Genomic DNA, 20,252 nt, shown 5'->3' with positions numbered 1-20,252 from the left:
CCGTATCCATGCTCCTTTCTCGCCAACTTGATGACGTCATTTGCGACGACATGGGGCATATACACAGCCACGATTTTCGGTGACTGGCTGCTCTCTATTTATATAGTGTAGGGGGAGGGGTGCGGAAAACGACGGTGCGGACCACGACGGACGTCAACGCGGGTGACATCGTGAGTTACTGAAATGCTCTGCATTTAAAAGAAATTTTAGGCGGTGTAGTTTCCGGCGTGCCTGTAGTGTTGGAAGTCCTGATCGGGTGCGTAGCTCTGTAACTGAAGCACGCCTGCCATACGCGTTGTAAATAAACCGTAAGGATTTGTTTTGAATGCGTTCGAGAGAGTGTATGTCTGCTTTCGCATGGGGATCCCACACAACATCTGCATATTCCAATATAGGTCGTACTAAAGATGTGTATGCCAATTGTTTTATTTTGCTTGTGCAATGTTTTAATCGGTGCCTTGAATAGCAATTGATGATATGATTCGAATATGTGTGTTCCAGCTTAGATTTGAAGTTATTGTTACACCTAGGTATTTAAACTGGTTTACAATTTGCAGTGCAGTTTGTAAGGAAATTCGACGGGGTCTCTTTTACGCGCTATATATGGTCATTTGGGCACACTTTTTTACATTCAGGCTCATTTTCCAGGAATTGCACCAGTCAGTGATAGCACTTAGATACGTGCTGAGGGCAGTCTGGTCCTCTCTCGTGCGAACAGGAAGGTACACAACGCAGTCGTCGGCAAAAAGCCGACAGCGCACTGAAGATGAAGAAGACACATCGTTCAAATAAATTAAAAATAAGAGTGGACCCAGGACCGAACCTTGGGGAACACCAGAGTATACGGGGGCTAGGTTTGACGTATTATTAGCAATGTGGACGTACTGACATCTGCCTGACAAGTACGAATCAAGCCACCGGAGAATTTTCGAGTTAGCTAATAACTTTCTTATTTTAAACAGCAAGTGAGAATGGGAGACACGGTCGAAGGCTTTCTCAAAATCTATAAAAACTGCGTCAATTTGTACGCCTTCATCAAGCGATTTAAAGAGATCGTTTGTAGTATGGATTAACTGCGTTACGGTTGAAAACCCACGCCGAAATCCGTGTTGATTAGGCGAGAAGTAGTTATTTTGTTCCAAGAATGAGCTGATATGTTTGAATAGAAAGTGTTCCATCACTTTACTTACTTGCTGTGCATAAGAGAGCCCAGCCGAAAAAAACCATTGGCCGACCAATTGGACCAATTTGCCACCCAATGGGTCCAAATGGAATCCCAATGGGTCCAAATGGAAACCCAATGGGGCCCATTGGACCTATTGGACCGATCCGAATTGGTCCCATTGGCTCGATTAGGATGGCCAGTTGGCCCAATTGGACCCATTGGCTCCAACCATAAAGTTAATCTGCTCCAACATGATGACCCAATCGGGGAGCCATTTTGAATAGTATTTGGATAGTATTCAATTACGACAACCATTTGCTGAAATTTAATTCTCTCTCTCACCCTTAATTTGAAACCTTCAGAAATGTTCAAAACTTCAACCTTTACAAATGTATATTTATGACCTAGGCAATTAATTTTGATATTACAATCAGCAATTCAAGATAAAGTTCCCAAAAAAAACAACAAGCAAACACTAAAGAAAACTTTCTGACATGAGTAGCAAAATTGTTTTGAAATAAAACCACGATCCAATCCAATCGAATCCAATCCATAGACGTACAGTGGATAAGTGGCATATTCAACGTGGTGCTGGCGGTGTAGGTAGTGTAGGCGTGTTGGTCGGTTGCACACGCAGTCTTCTCTGACTGTGCATTGCATTGGAAATGTAAAGTGGTCTGCAAGAGTGTGAGAAGTGGCGACGATGATGTCGCACACCCATTGCAGTGTGTTTCAAGATGCATCTTTACGCTGAACGCCGCTAAGCCTCGCACCGAAGGAAGAGTGCCTCTGTTTATGTGAGTAACATAGCTGGTTCAGTTTTTCTTGCCATTTTCACTCCTCATAGCGTGAGCGGTATTATTAAGAAATAATTTGTCTGCCTAATGTATTTCAGGGCTGTTCATGTTACGATTGGCGGGTTCACGACATCGCCACGCAACGGAGTTCGGCATGCATGGGACGCTGTGGAAGAGGTGAGCTCACGCCACTCAACATTTCAGTGACTTGTTGTTTTAATGCGCGAAACTGCGGTTTATTATAAACTTAACCCATTGTTCGCTTTTGCCACTCACTTTGTGAAGGTCCAGCCAGCCTGCGGCGAGCGGAGCACGGCATGGACAATGGCCTGTGGAAAATTGCTTAAAGGACGAACTGTGTGCATGCTGCAGTATGTGTATACAAACAGAGCAATAAAGATATTCATCCATTCCAAGAGTTCTATTTGTGATACAGGTAACCAACGCACTGCAGCGGCATCTCAGATGGAGTGGCTGCAGCAATGGGTTTGAACCAACTAAAAGTGCAACAAGTTGGCGGCCAATGGGTCGGCCAATAGGTCACCCAATTGGACGGCCAATAGGTCGCCCAATTGGCCGGCCAATGGGGACGCCAATGGGTGCCTAAAACATCATTGGCCGACCAATTGGATGACCAATTGGCCGACCAATTGGCCGACCCATTGGAATTCCAATTGGTCGGCCAATGGTTTTTTTCGGCTGGGAGAAATCAACGTGTTTTTAGTAGCCCGATAGGTTCACGGTAGGACTATGGAAGTGTTGTTTATGGGTCAGCAAGTAAAACGTCCCTCAAAAGGCTGGACCCGGTGCTTCATCTGGGGCTGCGCCTGGCATGTTGCGTCTTCCGCACTAGCCCGGTCGAAAGACTCTATGTGGAGCTCAATAAACGAAACCTACAACGTTAGCGAGCTACACAGATCTCCTTTAAGCTTCTAAAATTTTATCCATGCCTCACCATCCTTTTAAATCAGTTTTTTTATGATACCGCCATGACTTAACTCCTGCTAAATCGACCAATGTTCTCCACGCCCTTCTCTTACAGAGTTAGAGAGCTGTCTCCTTTTTAGATACCACCCAAACTTCTGTAACAGATTTTATAGCACCATGGCATCTCCGCGCTGTATCATGCGACACATCTTTCACACATGTAGATAAAAACCGAGCTCCTAGATGTGCAATTCTGCAGCACTTCTTGTATCATGAAAGTAGAAAAAACTGCGCGTAAAAGACAGGACCGTGACAAGTAGACAGGACAAGCGCAGACTCACAACTAACTTTATTGAAACAATGAAGAAGAATATATGTCATTTCTGGCACATGCGCACACAGAAGCCAGTTCGTTTATCTTTTCCCGTCAGTGCACCATCCTCTTTAAAAATTCAAATTCATTGCCGTACAAAGCAACGGATAGCACGCTAACACAATTTTTTTCATTCCTGCGTATAAAAAACGCCTCTATCAACTCTCGGGCGATTCGATCACGGCCTTTGCCCAGCACTGTGGTTTCATTAAACAACGGCCGACATGGTTTATCTTCACAGGCAAGACAATGGTGCGGAAGGTGGGACCCTGTTTTGTTTTTTATTGAAAGCTGGTGTTCCCTCAGGCGGTCATTGATGCAGCGTCCCGTCTGCCCAATATATACCTTCCCGCAAGTGAGCGGTATAGAATACACAACCCCCGTTGCGCAACGCACAAACGGTGTAGCATGCTTCGTTTGGCATGCTGCGGCCTTGTCGGATCCTTTTAGAATCTTGGGGCATAAGCCAGCCAACTTACGAGGGGCAGAAAAGACTACCGGCACTCCGTGCCTGTTGGCCACATTTTTCAGGTTGTGCGCTACTTTGTGGACATATGGCCAAACTACAGGGGTTTTTCGCTTAGGAGCGTCAGCCTCACAGGTCCGATTACACTTGATCTTTTTCAGCAGTGACTCAGCCACCGCTATCAACACCATCAGAGGGAAACCAGCAGTTAGCAACCTGGGCAACAAAACTTTCACGCACCCTGTGGTGGCAAGATTTAACAAGCGCTCCTTGGAGACATGCCATAACGACCGCCCTTTTCACAGTCTTTGAGTGCGCAGACTCATAAGGCAACAACCCTTTACGTACCTTTGGCTTGTAAATCCAGTATACATGATCCGGTAAAAACGTGAGGTTCACGTCTAAAAACTGGAGACAGTTATCGCTCGGCATTTCATTGGTAAAAGAGAGGCCTTTCCCCACTCGTTGAAACACTTCTAAAATCTCGTTAGCAGTGACAATGTATTCAGAAACAGGTAAGGTTAACAAAGATGCTTTTAAAATAATCAAGAAGTCGTCTACGTATCTAAAAACCTTCATTACCTTTCCTTCAAGGTCGTGCTCCAGAAATTGATCAATGTGGGCCAAAAACATATTACAAAGAACTGGGGCCACGCACGATCCAATACACACGCCCCTACGTTGAACGTACAAATTGTCCCGGAATGAAACAACCGTGGACTGAAGATAGAATTCTAGCAGGGTCATGAAATTATCTAGTGACATGCCGCACGAGTTCTGGAGAGAAATTACATCGCCATCTTCAATGCACTCTCTGACAGCAAAAAACATGTCTTGGTGCGGAATAGAATAGAATAAATCTGTGACATCAACGGAAAAGGCGAACCCAACTGGTGGGCATTCTTTTAGATATGACACGACCTCAAACGAATTCTTGGTAGCAAAAGGATCATGTAGTTTGACGGCGGTAAGGTGCTTTTGCAAAAACCGACTGATTTGGTGCTGCCACGTGCCCCTCTCAGTGACAATGCATCTAAACGGGAAATCGTCCTTATGGGTCTTCACAGTGAAAAAAATTTCTAGGCTGTTGCGTTTGCACGCGCTAACAGATTTTTCAAGCTTCTCAAGGGACATTTCCTTGCATAACTTCACAGCACATGCTTTTACCTTGGAGGCCACAACCTTCCTAGGCGAGAAGTTCTTTGTCACAGCCTGTAGCGCTTTGTCCCCATAGGCACCCGACGGCAAGACAACGAATCCTCCGTCCTTGTCGGCTTGGAGCAACACCAGTTCGTTGTCTCTGAAGTACTTCACAATGTGCCGGGTTGTTTCCACAGGTGTCGCAGAAGCCTTCCTTGAAGTCTTGAGCAAACAGTCCACACCTTTCAGCAGGCAACGCTCATGGTCTTCTTCTCCGGCCTTGTCCGCAACGCGCCTGTTAACCGTCATATGTCATCAACACGCCTGTTAAGCGCCTGTTAAGCGTCATATGTCCACAAAGTAGCGCACAACCTGAAAAATGTGGCCAACAGGCACGGAGTGCCGGTAGTCTTTTCTGCCCCTCGTAAGTTGGCTGGCTTATGCCCCAAGATTCTAAAAGGATCCGACAAGGCCGCAGCATGCCAAACGAAGCATGCTACACCGTTTGTGCGTTGCGCAACGGGGGTTGTGTATTCTATACCGCTCACTTGCGGGAAGGTATTGGGCAGACGGGGCGCTGCATCAAGGACCGCCTGAGGGAACACCAGCTTTCAATAAAAAACAAAACAGGGTCCCACCTTCCGCACCATTGTCTTGCCTGTGAAGATAAACCATGTCGGCCGTTGTTTAATGAAACCACAGTGCTGGGCAAAGGCCGTGATCGAATCGCCCGAGAGTTGATAGAGGCGTTTTTTATACGCAGGAATGAAAAAAATTGTGTTAGCGTGCCATCCGTTGCTTTGTACGGCAATGAATTTGAATTTTTAAAGAGGATTGTGAGGAAGTAGCCGGAACTTTGCGCCTTTGAAGAACATTTTGTGCAAGAAGACGGCCAATCCCTATTGTGGGGCTATATGCCACGAAGAGGAAGAGGAGGTGCGAGAGGATCCCGACGAAGGGGACGGTGTGTTCCGGATTGCTCGGCGGTGATCGTGAGCGAGAGGGCAGCCTTTCGGACCGGACGCCGCTGTTCCAGTACCGGGTGCGCGACCGTGGTTCCCCTGCGACGGCCTGGAAGGCGACGGCCAGGGCACGACAGCACGGACCAGCGCCCCACGACCTGCCCACGTTCGAGGAAGTTCCGCCGGCGCGCCGAAGACGCTCCAGCCAATCTGAACACTCCCGAACAGCTCATCCAACACGTGAGACTGTTGCAGTTGGCCAACTTGACTTCCGTTCAAACGGACTCGTGCTTCTTTTTAGTTAGCAGCCCTGTTTAGTTTTTTCCCCGTCGCTTCTTACTCCGCGTGTTTGTGCGAATACCCAACCCTATAAAGCGTGCCATCTTCAGTTCTTCTCCGTGTTCCGGTGCCCTGTCTTGTTATTCTCCCGTCCGTAACGCTGGGGATTGTTAGAAGAGCCTGTATTCCATCACAAAGATGGTGCACTGACGGGAAAAGATAAACGAACTGGCGTCTGTGTGCGCATGTGCCAGAAATGACATATATTCTTCTTCATTGTTTCAATAAAGTTAGTTGTGAGTCTGCGCTTGTCCTGTCTACTTGTCACGGTCCTGTCTTTTACGCGCAGTTTTTTCTACTTTCATGATGCTGCACCAACTAGCCCAACAACATGCTGTACTAAGCACTTCTTGTATTTGCAGCAGAAGTATCGGTGTTCTGAATTTTATACGGACGCCTCTAAAACTGCCACCTCTGTATCCTGCGCTGCGCATGGACCCGGCCTTAATGTCACTAAAGCTCTGAATAGTAATACTAGTATCTTTACGGCAGAGGCTTATGGTGTACTTCTTGTTGTTAATCATATACTTCAAAGCCACATCCCACAATCCATCATCTATACAGATTCCTTCAGTGTTGTGCGGGCATTGTCGTCAACAAGGTCTTTGAAAAACCACGTTGCCAATCTTATCGTCAAGGCTATTATGTCTGTGTATGTCCACAAATTTGAACTGGTCCTTTGCTGGGTCCACGTGGTATAGCCGGGAACCAAGCCGCGGATCGAATGGCTGCTGCTGCTGCTGCTGCTGCTGCTGCTGCTACACCCTTGAATGCAGTAAGCGTCATCGACGGCTCAGGCGATGTCGTTTGCACTGCGACCTTACAAACCAAAAACATCGTTGAAGCCGAAGAAACGGCCATCGCACTGGCAATGACGTCTGCAACTTCGAATAAACCGCTTCACGTAATTACGGACTGCCAACAGGCATGCAGGAACTACGGCAACGGTCGCATCTCAACATCCGCCCTCCGATTACTAAAAAAGCACAAGGATACCCTGAACCCTACCATACTGATATGGACGCCAGGTCACGCAGGGCTCGACGGAAACGAGCGAGCACACGCTACAGCCCGAGCATGCACCCTCCAGGCACCGCACCAGTCGCTCCGTGACCCAGAGCCTGTCCAGCAGCAGTTCCGTGCACTTCTGCAACACCACCGCCTTGACAGATGTGCCTACCAACCAGCGCACCAGAAGCTTACCCGAGAAGAGGCTGTAGCCTGGAGGCAACTACAGACCAACACATACCACTACCTTAGCTTCCTGCACATCATACACCTCACAATATATACACCAACATGCCCACACTACAGCGAACATGCAACACTGTACCACACCACGTGGGCTTGCCAGAACACACCAGCAGCCCCCATTATTCGCACCCCCACCCTCGAGCAGTGGGAGGCCGCGCTGTGCAGTTCGGACCCTGAGGACCAGCGACAGTTGGTGGACCGGGCACACAGGACCGCAGCCGCCGCAGGGGCCCTGGACTGAGGGCTTCTCTCGCTTTCAAGAGCAAATCTGTTGAATAAATGTTTTTACCACCACCACCACCACAGTAGACATAACCACATTACCCTACACCGACGTGAAGCCACACATCAGACAACTTCGCAAAACATGGCAAACACACCGGAGTTAACAAACATACAACTAGTTACATGTAATAAAACCACACTTGGGACCATACACCACCGACACACGCAATAGATAGACAGTAAAATGTGTCTTGGCTAGATTACGGATAGGGCACACCCACGCAATGCACTCGCACCTGGGCCGGTATTCTCGAGTTTTGTCCCTTTTGCATCCCTTTCAAAATTGTCCCTTTTGGCGAGCCCTGATTGGCTAAAAGCAAACAACTGGAAGTGACGTAACGCAAGCGCAACAAACCTATTGCCAACGCTTACTGCCTAACCGGAAGTACGTCACGATGAAAGGGACTCAAAAGGGACGTTTTCAAAAGGGACAGTTACGAGAATACCGCCCCTGCTCACTGGATCTCCAAGACCTATGTGCAGTAGGTGCGGAGAGGCCCTATCTGTTGTGATCCACATCCTCATACATGGAAGGCACTAGAAACAACACAACACAGACACTTCTCACAACTATACAGACAACACATTGCACTACACCCATCGTACTTTTTGGAGGACGACCCCATAATCACCCAAAAGCGTACTTTTAAGTTTTTTAGCGATGTCAACTTTTTACATCTCATTACTTACCATGCCCTTTACACCCTGGCCCTTTACACCAGTCATCTACATTGTCTTTTATGTCATTTCACGTATATTTTAGTTGAATGTTTTGGAATTACTATCACCTCGTCCTCATAAAACAACTTTTCCTTGGCGCTCTTTGCCCGTAGGCGGCCTTGCGCCATAAAAACACAACCATCATCATATTGCACGCGCCGGAGCGCTGCGTAAACCCGAATGAAACCACATGCGCTCGCAAACCATGCCAACGAAACCGAACGGGTTGCCAGCCAATCGTTTGGTGAACTGACGGTCCGCTGTCTTGTGGGTGTGCTTGGCGAGCGGCGACCTGCTGGTGCGTCGGTTTGGGAAATGTGCGACCACTGCGTTCCTTCTCCGTGGAGTTTACGGCAGACGGCTGCGTTGCGACGAGCTTGACTGGCGCCAACTGTCGCCGCTCATTAGCGTCGTGATGCACTACTTCGCTTCACCTCCCGCAGACGGCAGCACCATCGAAATAGAGGACGTTATACACCATTTTCCTTGCTAGAGATGGGCGCCGCCATTTGCTTTTTCTGACCGGACGCTAGCGCCGTCTATGAAGCGACCGCCGAAACTTCCGCGCTGGGCTGTTAAGTGCTCCGTTCTTTCCGTGCGTCTGCTCGGTACCCGTGCATTGCCAAGTGAACCGTAGTGGTTTGGCGTTAAGTTAGCGGTTGCAGGGCTTGTGTGTGTGTGTTCTCTTTCGTTTTCATCATATGCGGGCGGATTTTAGGTCCTAATTTGCTGCCAGAGCGGGAATTCCGACCCCGGCTGTTGCGAGCAGCAGTAGCAGTGTGGTGGTGGTGCCGGTGGTGCTCCGCAGTTCCGCGATGCAAACGTACCGGTATGGCACCGACTGACATAGAAATCGATATCGGGGTGTAAATACGTGTTTTAAATGCCACCGTGCTTGTTATGTTCACCGATTAGTCATGTTTACGGAAGCTCGGACGTCGAATTCGGAGCGCGCACAGCATATGTGGGTCACGGTGATCCGTGCTCGCGATGGACTTTCGACGAGGCGATTGCTACGCTGTTGACATTGCAATGCAATATAATCTTTCTTAACTAGACTTATGACGGTTACTGACGAAACGAAATTACCTGGGCGGAAAAATAACACGACCGCACAAAATTACTATTCGAAGGTTAAGCAGAAGGGTCGACGTTCGGGCGAGTTAATATTGGTTGATCATGATCGTGATCATGATTTACCTAACTCTGCGCAGCGCATGTGGCCTGTCGCTCGGAGCCCACCTTTGTGAAACCGCTGCTTGCACCGCGAATGCTTTACGCGACCAGCAGTAACTGTTTTGTAATGGTAATACTTTAGATTCCGTGGCAACGCAAAAGGATTAGAAGCTTTTCCTTTGACCGCGTTGTGAACAGGTTGAGCTATTTTCCAAATGCAGCGTTCACGCGTATCTCGAGCTGAGTTTCCACATTTGGCTGCCTGCTTATCCTGCTATCGACCAGCAGTGTAATGCGTTGGCCTAAAAAAAAAAAGGAAACAAAACGCCGTGATTTTAAAGGTTAGATTAGATGAAACAGGGCCGTACCCAGAGGGCGGGTTTGGGGGTTCAAACCCCTCCCGAAATCTTTTCCAGGCAGCACAAAAAACAATACTTACTCTTGCTTTCAGCAAAACTACCCTCTTCCGGAAATTCATACCCCCCCCCCCCCCGAAAAAAATTTCTGGGTACGGCCCTGAGATGAAAAGGGTATTGTTTAATGCCAATCGGCTGTAATGACCAAACAATATGTGGTATTTTAAATTGACTGCAAGGAACCAGAAGTTATTGTAAGTAGTATTGTATCGGCGCTCGTGAAAAATCCTCAGGTGGTCAAAATTAACCCGGAGCCCTCCACTACGGCGCACCTCATCACCCAGAAGCGTCGGGGCGTTAAACACCACAATGAATCAATTAATCAATCAACCAATCAATCAATGCTGTATGGTAAAGGATAAAGTTGCTTGTAACATTTCAGGGGGTTCCGTTCCCTGTCGCAGCTTTGCGTGTAATAAATGGATTTTGCTGTCCAAGTGCACCCAACAAACCCTGGAGTTGGTCGTTGGTACAAAGTCGTTGCGATTTATCACCGGCATCCACCAATATCTCAACTCGGTGTGTGTTGGGAAGCGATGCAGCAAAAACACGCCGCAACCGCACTGCATTTTCTCCAGGCAGTGTCGTGCACATGCGTGCTGTCAGCGACTGTTTCTCGCTTTCTCTGGTTGTTCAATAACCCACCACAGCGCAGTGCTGACGAAGTGACGTTTGCGCCTTGAACGGCATCGCAGCTTTGGCTAAAACAGTTGAAGGTCCCGCAAAAACTAAGCACGCGGTGCGAAATACCCCCTGTATACGCAGCGGAGCATACCGCGCGGAGCGATGTTAACAGCCCAGCGCGCACAGGCAACACTGGTCGGCCGCCGAGAGAACTGGTTTGAGAGTATTTTCCTCCTTTCCCGGCTGCTTATGGAAAATGGTGTATAGAAAAGATATATGGCGCGTTCATACAGCTGTCTGCCCTGCAGCTAATAACGCATTTGGTAAGGCGGCTGGCACCTCCCGTTGCGGCGACGGAGATCCCGGCTCGAATCCTGGCGCAGCCGCGTCAATGGAACTTTTTCTGGCGATGTCATTTCCGTGACGGATATGACGTCAGTCAGATTTTGGTGGATCGTGCTAAAACAAGGAGATTGTTGTGGGTATGGATGTGACTCGGGTGATCCTCCACACGCGGCTGGCGGCGTCTACACGGCATGGCAAGAAACAAAGGCAACCGACGCCAACCTCCAAGGGGGTTTATTCCCAACCCCCCCTAGCCCTCTCGTTTTCTTCGTCGTCGACGGGTCCCGAGTTGCTGGAGCGGCCGGAGTCGTTCAACTCCGGCGCACTCCGTATACGGAGTTATGTTTACTCTTCTAGGAGGGAATATTTCATAAACTCCTCTAGGGTAGAGAGATTTCTCATGCATTTAGCGGAGTATTTTTTGCTCGGAGTTACTCCGCTGATGAGGAGAGACCTTTGGGGCATTTTGCAGAGTATTTTATGCTGTCCATTACTCTGCTAAGGAGAGGAGTTTTTCCTGGCATTTAGCGGAGTGTTTTGCGCCATTCAAAACACCCCTGGAGAAGGGCATGTTTGAGCATGCATCCGGCGGAGCATTTCACATCACCCAGAGCTCCGCCAATAATAAGAGCGGGAAGTGAACCGCGCTGATCAGTGTAGTACCGAGAGAGAGAGAGAGAGAGAGAGAGAGAGAGAGAGAGAGAGAGAGAATATTGTCACGAAGTCAAAGACGACGCAGTTGTCTTCAAAGGAAACGAGTTTACTGGAGCGAACTTGTGCTCCTTTAAGAACTCAAAAAATAGACAGGCGGCGAGACAGCAGTAAAAACAAGTGACGTGCGTCGGCGAGCGTCGGAGAGTGTAATGGAATGACGCGGCGTCTGCTCTGCAGGCTTTTTTCTTTAGGCGCGACTGTTTCTGGAACCATCGACTTACATCCACAACGAAGAAGATTATTATAGGCTGTTCACGTTAGTTCGGAACGCTCTCCATATCAGAAGAGATAACACATGCGGCATAGAAAAAAAGAATGGAACACGCGCTTAATTCCCTTGGCACACAGATAACACAGACCGGTGCTGCCGGACGGTAAAAGCAAAACATAAATAAAAAAACGCAATACATAGTTCGCGGCATTACCCCCCCCCCCCCCCCTCTAAGAGTGCACCGGCCCGATGCTAACATAAACGACAGTCCGAAAAAAAATAATAAAAGTCCGTCATCGCGCGTAGAAAGGTTTTAAGCGAACCACGTGGACGACTTCAGGTCGCGTGCGTCGTCGTGATCTGCCGGAATCACCATCGGGGATGACTTCGTAGGTAAGTTGGCCAACACGTCGTAGAATCTGGTAGGGTCCGAAATACCGTCGTAGAAGCTTCTCACTCAGTCCGCGTCGTCGGATGGTAGTCCAACCCACACACGATCCCCTGGGCGGTACTCGGAGTCTCGGCGTCGGAGGTTGTAGCGGCCGGCATCCACCAACTGCTGGTCCGTTGTACGAACTCGAGCGAGCTGGCGGGCCTCCTCCCCACGCTGAAGGTATACCCTTGGAAGTCGGCGTTGAGGTCGTCGTCTTCTACGTGCGGAAGCATGGCGTCAAGCCCCGTAGTCGGCCGCCTTCCGTAGACAAGCTCGAACGTTGTCATCTGCGTAGTATCTTGGATAGCCGTGTTGTACGCAAACGTGACATATGGGAGCACTTCGTCCCAGGTCTTATGTTTAACATCGACGTACATGGACAGCATATCCGCGATCGTCTTGCTCAAACGTTCCGTTAGTCCGTTCGTTCGGGGGTGGTATACGCCGTCGTTCATCGGTGATCCGTGTTGCTGTAGCGTAAGATTCCTTGCATCAGCTCAGCAGTAAATGCCGTACAGCGGTCCGTAATTAGAACTTCAGGGGCTTCATGTCGCAGCACAACTTGACTTATGAAGAACTTTGCGACTTCTTGGGCAGTCCCCCTCGGAAGAGCAGCGGTCTCTGCGTAGCGCGTCATGTAGTATGTCGCTACGACAATCCACTTGTTCTCGGATCGTGACGTAGGGAACGGGCCCAAAGGTCCATTCCAATCTGCTGGAAAGGCCTCGATGGGACGGCAATCGGCTGCAGAAGTCCGGCGGGTCTCGTCGGCGGCGTTTTTCGTCGCTGGCAGTCACGGCAGCACCGGACGTAGTGGGTGACGTCGGATGTAAGGCGGGGCCAGTAGTACCTACTACCTCGCCTTGATTTTTCCAATTGTGCGAGCTGTGCCGAGATGTCTCGAAGACGGGTCGTCATGGCATGCTTCCAAAATTTCGTCACGGAGATCTGCCGGGATGACAAGAAGGTAATTCGTTCTCGTTCCGGGGCTGACATTTTTCTTTACGAGGACGGAGTTTTTGAGGCTGAATGCTGGTAAGTTTTGTTCGAACGCCCTAGGCACGGCGACGTTGCGTCCTTCGAGGTAGTCGATCATGACGCGCAAGTCGGGGTCGGCACGCTGCTGGGCGGAGGTCGCTCTCCGTAACGACTCCGAAGAACGCGCCGTCTTCATCGGATTCTTGTAGTGGTGGGTCGACGGGGGCGCGGGACAGGCAGTCGGCGTCGCAGTGTTTCCTGCCGGATTTGTAGACGATTGTAACGTCGAATTCCTGCAGGCGCAAGCTCCATCGCCCAAGGCGGCCAGAAGGGTCCTTCAAATTGGCGAACCAACAGAGCGCATGGTGGTCTGTCACAACCTTAAACGTTCTACCATACACGTATGGGCGAAATTTCTAAATGGCCAATATGATATCCAGGCACTCTTTTTCGGAGGCAGAGTAGTTTTTCTCCTCCTTCAACACAGTACGGGTGGCATAGGCAACCTTTTCGCAACCGCTTTGCTTTTGAACGAGGACGGCACCCAAACCTATGTCACTGGCGTCCGTGTGCATTTCTGTTTCGGCGTTTTCATTGAAATGAGCGAGCACGGGTGGGCTTTGCTGGCGTTTTTGCAGCTCGCAGAATGCTTTTTCTTGGTCGTTTTCCCAACTAAAAGGCGTGCTATCTTTCGTCAAGCGTGAGTGGCTCTGCAATGCGTGCGAAGTTTGCGACGAAGCGCCGGTAGTATGCGCACAGTCCGAGAAATCTTCGCAAGCCCTTATTGTCTTTCGGTCTTGGGAAGTTCGCAATGGTTGAAGTTTTTGCCGGGTCGGGTAGGACTCCCGCGGCGTTGACGACGTGGCCCAAAAACTTCAATTCTTCATACGCGAAACGGCACTTTTCAGGCTTAAGCGTTAACCCCGCCGTACGAATGGCCTAAAGTACAGACTCCAACATTGCAAGGTGTTCGTCGAAAGTCCGGGCGAATACCACAACGTCGTCTAGGTATACGAGGCCAGTGTGCCACTTCAGGCCAGCTAGCGCAATGTCCACGACTCTTTGAAATGTTGCTGGCGCCGTGCACAGCCCAAAAGGCATCACCTTGAACTCGTATAGGCCATCCGTGGTTATAAATGCAGTCTTCTCTCGGTCTCTCTCGTCCACTTCAATTTGCCAGTAGCCGGTCTTCAGATCCATCGATGAGAAGTACTCCGCATGGCAGAGGTGGTCGAGGGCGTCGTCGATTCGTGGCAGGGGGTACACGTCCTTTTTGGTGATTTTGTTGAGTGGGCGGTAGTCAACGCAGAACCTTAATGTGCCGTCTTTTTTCTTTAGGAGTACGACCGGCGCAGCCCAGGGGCTTTTCGATGGCTGTATAATGTCGTCGCTGAGCATGTCGTCGACCTCAGTCCGGATGGCTTCCCGCTCGTGTGAAGAGACGCGGTACGGTGACTGTCGGGTTGGTCGGGCTCCATCTTCGGTTATAATTCGGTGCTTCGCTAGGGGTGTCTGACGTAATTTTGAGTTTGACGAAAAACACTCGCTGTAGCGACGCAGCAAATCCAGTAATCTGTCTCGATTTTTTTGCGGCAGCGCCGGGTTCACGTCGAAAGGATGCGGCAGCTTTGAAGCATCTGCGCGTGCGCGTTCAATGTTGGCTACCGCAATCACTTGACTTTCTTCTTGCGTTTCTTCGAGCAACGCAATTGCAGCGCCCTTGTTTAGATGCTAGTACTCCTCAGTGAAATTGGTGACCAAAACGTGGGACTGGCATTGCTTAAAGCGCGCAATGCCTCTTGCGACGGAGACACCGCGGTTGAGAAGCAACCTTTGGTCACTCTCTACGATAGCGTCGATGTCAGGAGCAGCATCCTCACATACGGCGATCATCAAGCTTGCGCGGGGTGGCAGGGTGACGTGATCGTTGGCGATCCTTACAGCAGCACGGTGATCTGGGTTCGGCTGAGGCGTCGTGGAGTGATCGGAGGAAAAATTTATCGACTTGGTCTGCAGATCAGTTATTGCGCCGTTGTCCGTCAAAAAGTCCATTTCGAGAGTTGCTTCACGGGAGAAGTTAGTCAAAATGACGAACTCAGCAGGGTATGTGGCAGGGTATGTCTATGGTGACGCGTGATGTGCACGTTCCACTTGGCATTACGAGATGGGCTCCTGCTGTGCGTATATGCGGACCGTGCCATCTTGTCGTAACTTTCTTCAGCTTGGACGCAAATGACCCGCTCATTACCGAGTAGTCGGCTCCCGTGTCGATGAGGGCGACTACGTCAAAGCCGTCGATGGACAAGTGGACGTCGGACTCCGCCTTCCTCGAGTTCCGGGTGCGTCGGGGCGTCGCATCTCGGCTTGTACGTGTTGACGGTCGGGCACTGTGCGTCGTCGTTGTCGTCGTCTTCTCGGCGGCCGTCTCTACATGTGATGTTGGGTACGCGTCGCGCCGTGTAGCTATCGTCGTGTTCGGGAGTCTCGTCAGGGTTCCGTCGGGTCGTCGGGATGAGGGCATGTCGTGAATCACGGTCTTCGGCGCGCCCTTGCGTCGTTGGAGGGTTTTCTTTTTTTCGCCGTTGTGCAACTTCACCTCCAGAAGTTCCTGCCTTTAGTTTCCCCTGCGTGGGCTGGCGGATCTTCCACGTGCGAAGTCAGCATTGCTAAGGCGGTTCGGCGACTCGTACGGGTAGGCGACGGCGAACGGTTTAAACGGGCTGGGCCACGGCTGGTTTGAGATAGGTAGTCGTCGATCTCACGCGGTCGTTGGCCAGGAAGAGGGCGAGGTGCATCGACGGAGAAACCACGCAGTCCGAGTCTCCTGTATGGGCAGTGACGGTAGATGTGGTCGGCCTCTCCGCAGTGGTAGCACAGAGGACGATTATCGGGAGTTCGCCATACTTCCGTCTTCCTCGGCGTCTGGTTTCGGACTACAGGGGGTCGGGCGGGCGACAGTAGGCGGCGGTACGGCGGGGCCTACGGCGGTACGACTACGGGTTGGAGCAGGTCGTGGTCGACGAACAGCCGCAGAGTAGGTCATCGCTTGTGGTTCGCGGGGTGCTTCCGACGGCGTAGAAGTCCCCAGCGCGAGTTGGACTTCTTCTCGGATCACGTCGGTCATGGAGGCGATCTGGGGTTGCGACGTGGTTGGGAAAAGCCTCCTCAGTTCTTCGCGAACGATGGCGCGGATCGTTTCCCGTAAGTCTTACGTCGCGAATCCAGGGCCGTTGGCGGGGTTCGCCAAAAACGCGTTAAGTGGTCGATCGTATTGCCTCGAACGCATGTCCAGGGTCCTCTCGATCATCGAAGCCTCTGTCACGAACTCAGCGACGGTTTTGGGCGGGTTGAGAATGAGTCCAGCGAAAAGCTCTTGTTTAACTCCCCGCATCAGAAAGCGCACCTTCTTCTCTTCTCCCATTTCCGGGTCAGCTCGTCAGAACAGCATCTTCATCTCCTCAACGAATACCACAACACCTTCGTTAGGGTGTTGGATTCGCGTCTGCAACAACACCTCAGCTCGTTCTTTCCGTACGACAGTTAAGAATGTTTTCGACAATACCGCTTTGAACATGCTCCATGATGTTAGCGAGCTCTCGTGATTTTCAAACCATACTTGAGCCGAATCTCCGAGGTAGAAAAACACTTGCCTCAGAGTTTCTTTATCATCCGATCGGTTGAAACTTCGGACGCACTCCAGCTTCTCCAGTCACTCTTCTGGGTCTTCACCAGGGAATCCTCGGAATGATGGGGGCTCCCGAGGTTGCTGCAGAACGACAGGAGGATTGGCTTGGTTGACCATTTCTCCGGTAGTAGACCGAGCTCGGGTGGTAAACCTTGCAGGCGGTGGCTGGCTCTTGTTGGACTGGCTTGGCGGCTTCCAGAGGTTGTAGAGAGCATGAAGGGTGCGTACCCCGCACTTACACCAGATGTCACGAAGTCAAAGACGACGCAGTTGTCTTCAAAGGAAACGAGTTTATTGGAGCGAACGTGTGCTCCCCTAAGAAATCAAAGAGTACACAGGCGGCGAGACAGCAGTAAAAAAAAGTGACGTGCGTCGGCGAGCGTCGGAGAGTGGAATGGAATGCCGCGGCGTCTGCTCTGCAGGTTTTTATCTTTAGGCGCGACTGTTTCTCGATCCGTCGATTTACATCCATAACAAATAAGATTATTCTAGGCTGTTCACGTTAGTTCAGAATGCTCTCCCTTTCAGAAGAGATAACACATGCGGCATAGAAAGAAATGGAACACGCGCTTCCCTTGGCACACAGATAACACAGACCGGCGCAGCCGGGCGCTAAAAGCAAAACATAAATAAACATGGTTCGCGGCAATATTTTATTCACAGGTAGAAAGTGAGGAGGAGTTGTAGGGAGCGCTGCGAGATTCAGGGGCCTCGGTCCAGGCTTCTGCTGACGGCTTCATGAATGAAGTCAATCAGGCCGCGTTGCTCCTCCTCTTCTAGCTGAGGTCAGCCACTCTCTAGTGTATTGTTTTCTTTTGCCTTCACATTCTAAGAAAGTTATAAGCATCCCCCGTAATTTATTTTTTCGTGGATAGCTGGTATTGTGGTTACTATTCAGTTGCAAAACAAGTTGCTATTGCCAGCGTTGCAGCATGGTCTATAATGCGGTTGAATGGTCAGACCGTTTGAACTTACAACAGTGATTCGCTGACTCACCGGATTCTTAATAAATCTAAAAACACTTTTGGTTCCCTTCAACGTGCCGCGAAATTTCATGCAGTTAGGTGTTTCAATGTTTCATCTTCATCAGAAAAATAACCACTGCGGATGGAAATGTAGAACCGAACCGGGAGCTCAGCTGCGCAAGGCTTTCCACTGAGCATTCGCCGCGGGCAGTTTTTGAAGAAACATGACCATAAAGCTTTCGTGAGTAAACAAACCAGGATCACATGCACGTGGTTTACCTCACCTTGCACGAATACCTGCAAAGTGTTAATCGAAATATAAGGGCGGAAATTTCAAGCACCCCCCGCTTCTGGAATACAAACGAGAACACATGCATGACGCACGCACGCACGTACACTGAATATCATCTGGGGTTGCCTCCTGCGCTCTTTGATCCGGGCGTACCTAGGTATTCACATGTTCACATGTACACGCTTCACTGAATCAAGGAGAGCAGTTTAAGTACTTGAGCAGCGACGCTGTAACAAGAGAATGGCGCCGAATACGACGAGGACGGAGAGAGGTGGACACAAATGCAGGGCGCTGGCGGCCGATCTGCGTGCCGTGTGCATTCCCTTTGTCCCCGTCCTCGTCTTATTCTCTCGTCACAGCGTCGTACCGACAAGCCCAAACTAGCACTCTCTTCAACGGCAACTTTTACGGCTGCGCCGCCCTGCTATATTTTGTCCCTTCGGGCACATGTTGGGCGCACTCGGCTGCGGGCGCCCCCTCCCAAGTGGCGCCCGGCGCACTTGTACCCCATGCCCCACCCTAGTTACGCCACTGATCTCCACTAACGTGAAACCTGGCGAGGGGCGAAGCAAAAAAATAGTCTTGGCGCTTCGGCGTTTTTGCCAACGGAGATGAAACCGTTTGGGGGTTGTGGGATTGTAGATTTCACACACTAGTGATTTCCCACCCCGCAGCCATCGCGCTCAGCAAACATGCCTTGCGAGCGCCGGCTGCGGACGGGTCCGTTGTTTGCGGAGACAGACAAAGGCAGGAGGCTGCGAGGGCAAAAATCAATGGCAGCATTTATTGCAAAGTGCAAATCAAATACACTGCCTACAGACTAATCGTAGGCCATAATGGTAACACTGGGAGCGAGGCAGTAAACAACGCTAGAGATCGAGATGATTCGACTCACCGATGGCATACCGGAGCAGCGGAGCGCTGCGCGTGCGAGCGCGATCGCAGTCTCCCAGCTCGCCCGGACGCGTCCCATTGTGGCGCGTTCCCCAGGTCCGGACCAGCGCGCCGAAACGTCCGCGCGCTAGCACATCCCCAAGACAGGAGAGCGTCCTCACGTCATCCGACAACCCACCAGACCTCGCCTTTTGGTGGCGCTAGTATCGAGGAAGAACTGGTTCTCGGGTAAAGCAGAGGGGAAAAGGGTCAACAACTCCACCAGGGCGACAACAAACCGTCCGGTCGCTGGCGCCCTCCCGTATGGTTCCCGTCGCATGAGCGAGGCGCGTTGTGCACGCGGCCGCGAGGGGAAGCTAGCCAGAAAGGGTTTCGCGTGAAAGTCGCGATCCCCACTGAGTACAGCTTTGCTGTAAAAGTCTCGTGTCTTTGAAGCACGAAGCTCTCTAGCGCGAGGCGTTGGAAAACGAGTGTCCCGGGGTGTTCTCTTAGTACGCGTTGCGAAGCTCTCCAGCGCAAGGCTTAAACGAGTGTCCCGGTGTTTTTTGAATGCGCGTTAAGGCCCAACCACAATCACGCGTAAAACCGACGTACTCGGACAACGACGTACGCCTACGGCGATATACGCCGCTGCCTTTACGCCGACCGGCGACGTCAGAGACGGCGAGTAACCTCACCCGGACTCAGCTTTGCGGCGACCAGTTCAACTACATTTTAACTCAAATAATGCCTATTCTTACAAAAGTACGTATATTTAATACAGAATCAACTAAAACAGTTCTTGGGACATTAAAAAACGTTGAGGATTAGTATGCATACTTGCCAGGCACAAATCCCTCCGCTGCATTTGGCGTAAACTGCCTTGCTCCCATAGTTGCTCGTTGCTTCGCTTGGTTTGGCCGGTTGTTTGCTCCCCGTATTTTACAAATTACTTCGTTTTATCGCATAATTAATAGTAAAGTTAGCTTATTTATGAATTTGCAGTCTTGTTATGCCAGATAACATCACCGCCAGAGCTCTACGTCAACATGCGCGCCCGAAAGTTTGCGTCGATGTCTGGCAGGGTCTGACGGTCTGACCTGGTCTGACTT

The 20,252-nt window shown here is 50.5% G+C and overlaps 1 protein-coding gene across 2 annotated transcripts in view; it reads left to right on the top strand.

The window, feature by feature from the left end:
* The window catches only part of LOC144158133 (uncharacterized), a 41,066-nt gene that overhangs the window by 5,158 nt on the left and 15,656 nt on the right, over positions 1-20,252 (top strand). Inside the window, exon 1 of one of the 2 annotated variants that reach the window (XM_077688789.1) lies at positions 12,169-12,307. The exons of the other annotated variant lie outside the window; for it this stretch is intronic. The gene's annotated coding sequence lies outside the window, so the exon portion shown is untranslated. Of the gene's footprint in view, positions 1-12,168; positions 12,308-20,252 lie in introns of those variants that run through there. 2 annotated transcript variants of the gene reach the window in all.

This window comes from Haemaphysalis longicornis, unplaced genomic scaffold (genome assembly GCF_048455015.1).
Source record: "Haemaphysalis longicornis isolate Haplotype H1 unplaced genomic scaffold, Haemaphysalis longicornis Haplotype H1 scaffold_10, whole genome shotgun sequence".
NCBI lineage: Eukaryota > Metazoa > Arthropoda > Arachnida > Ixodida > Ixodidae > Haemaphysalis > Haemaphysalis longicornis.
This window is presented reverse-complemented; position numbering and strand designations above follow the sequence as displayed.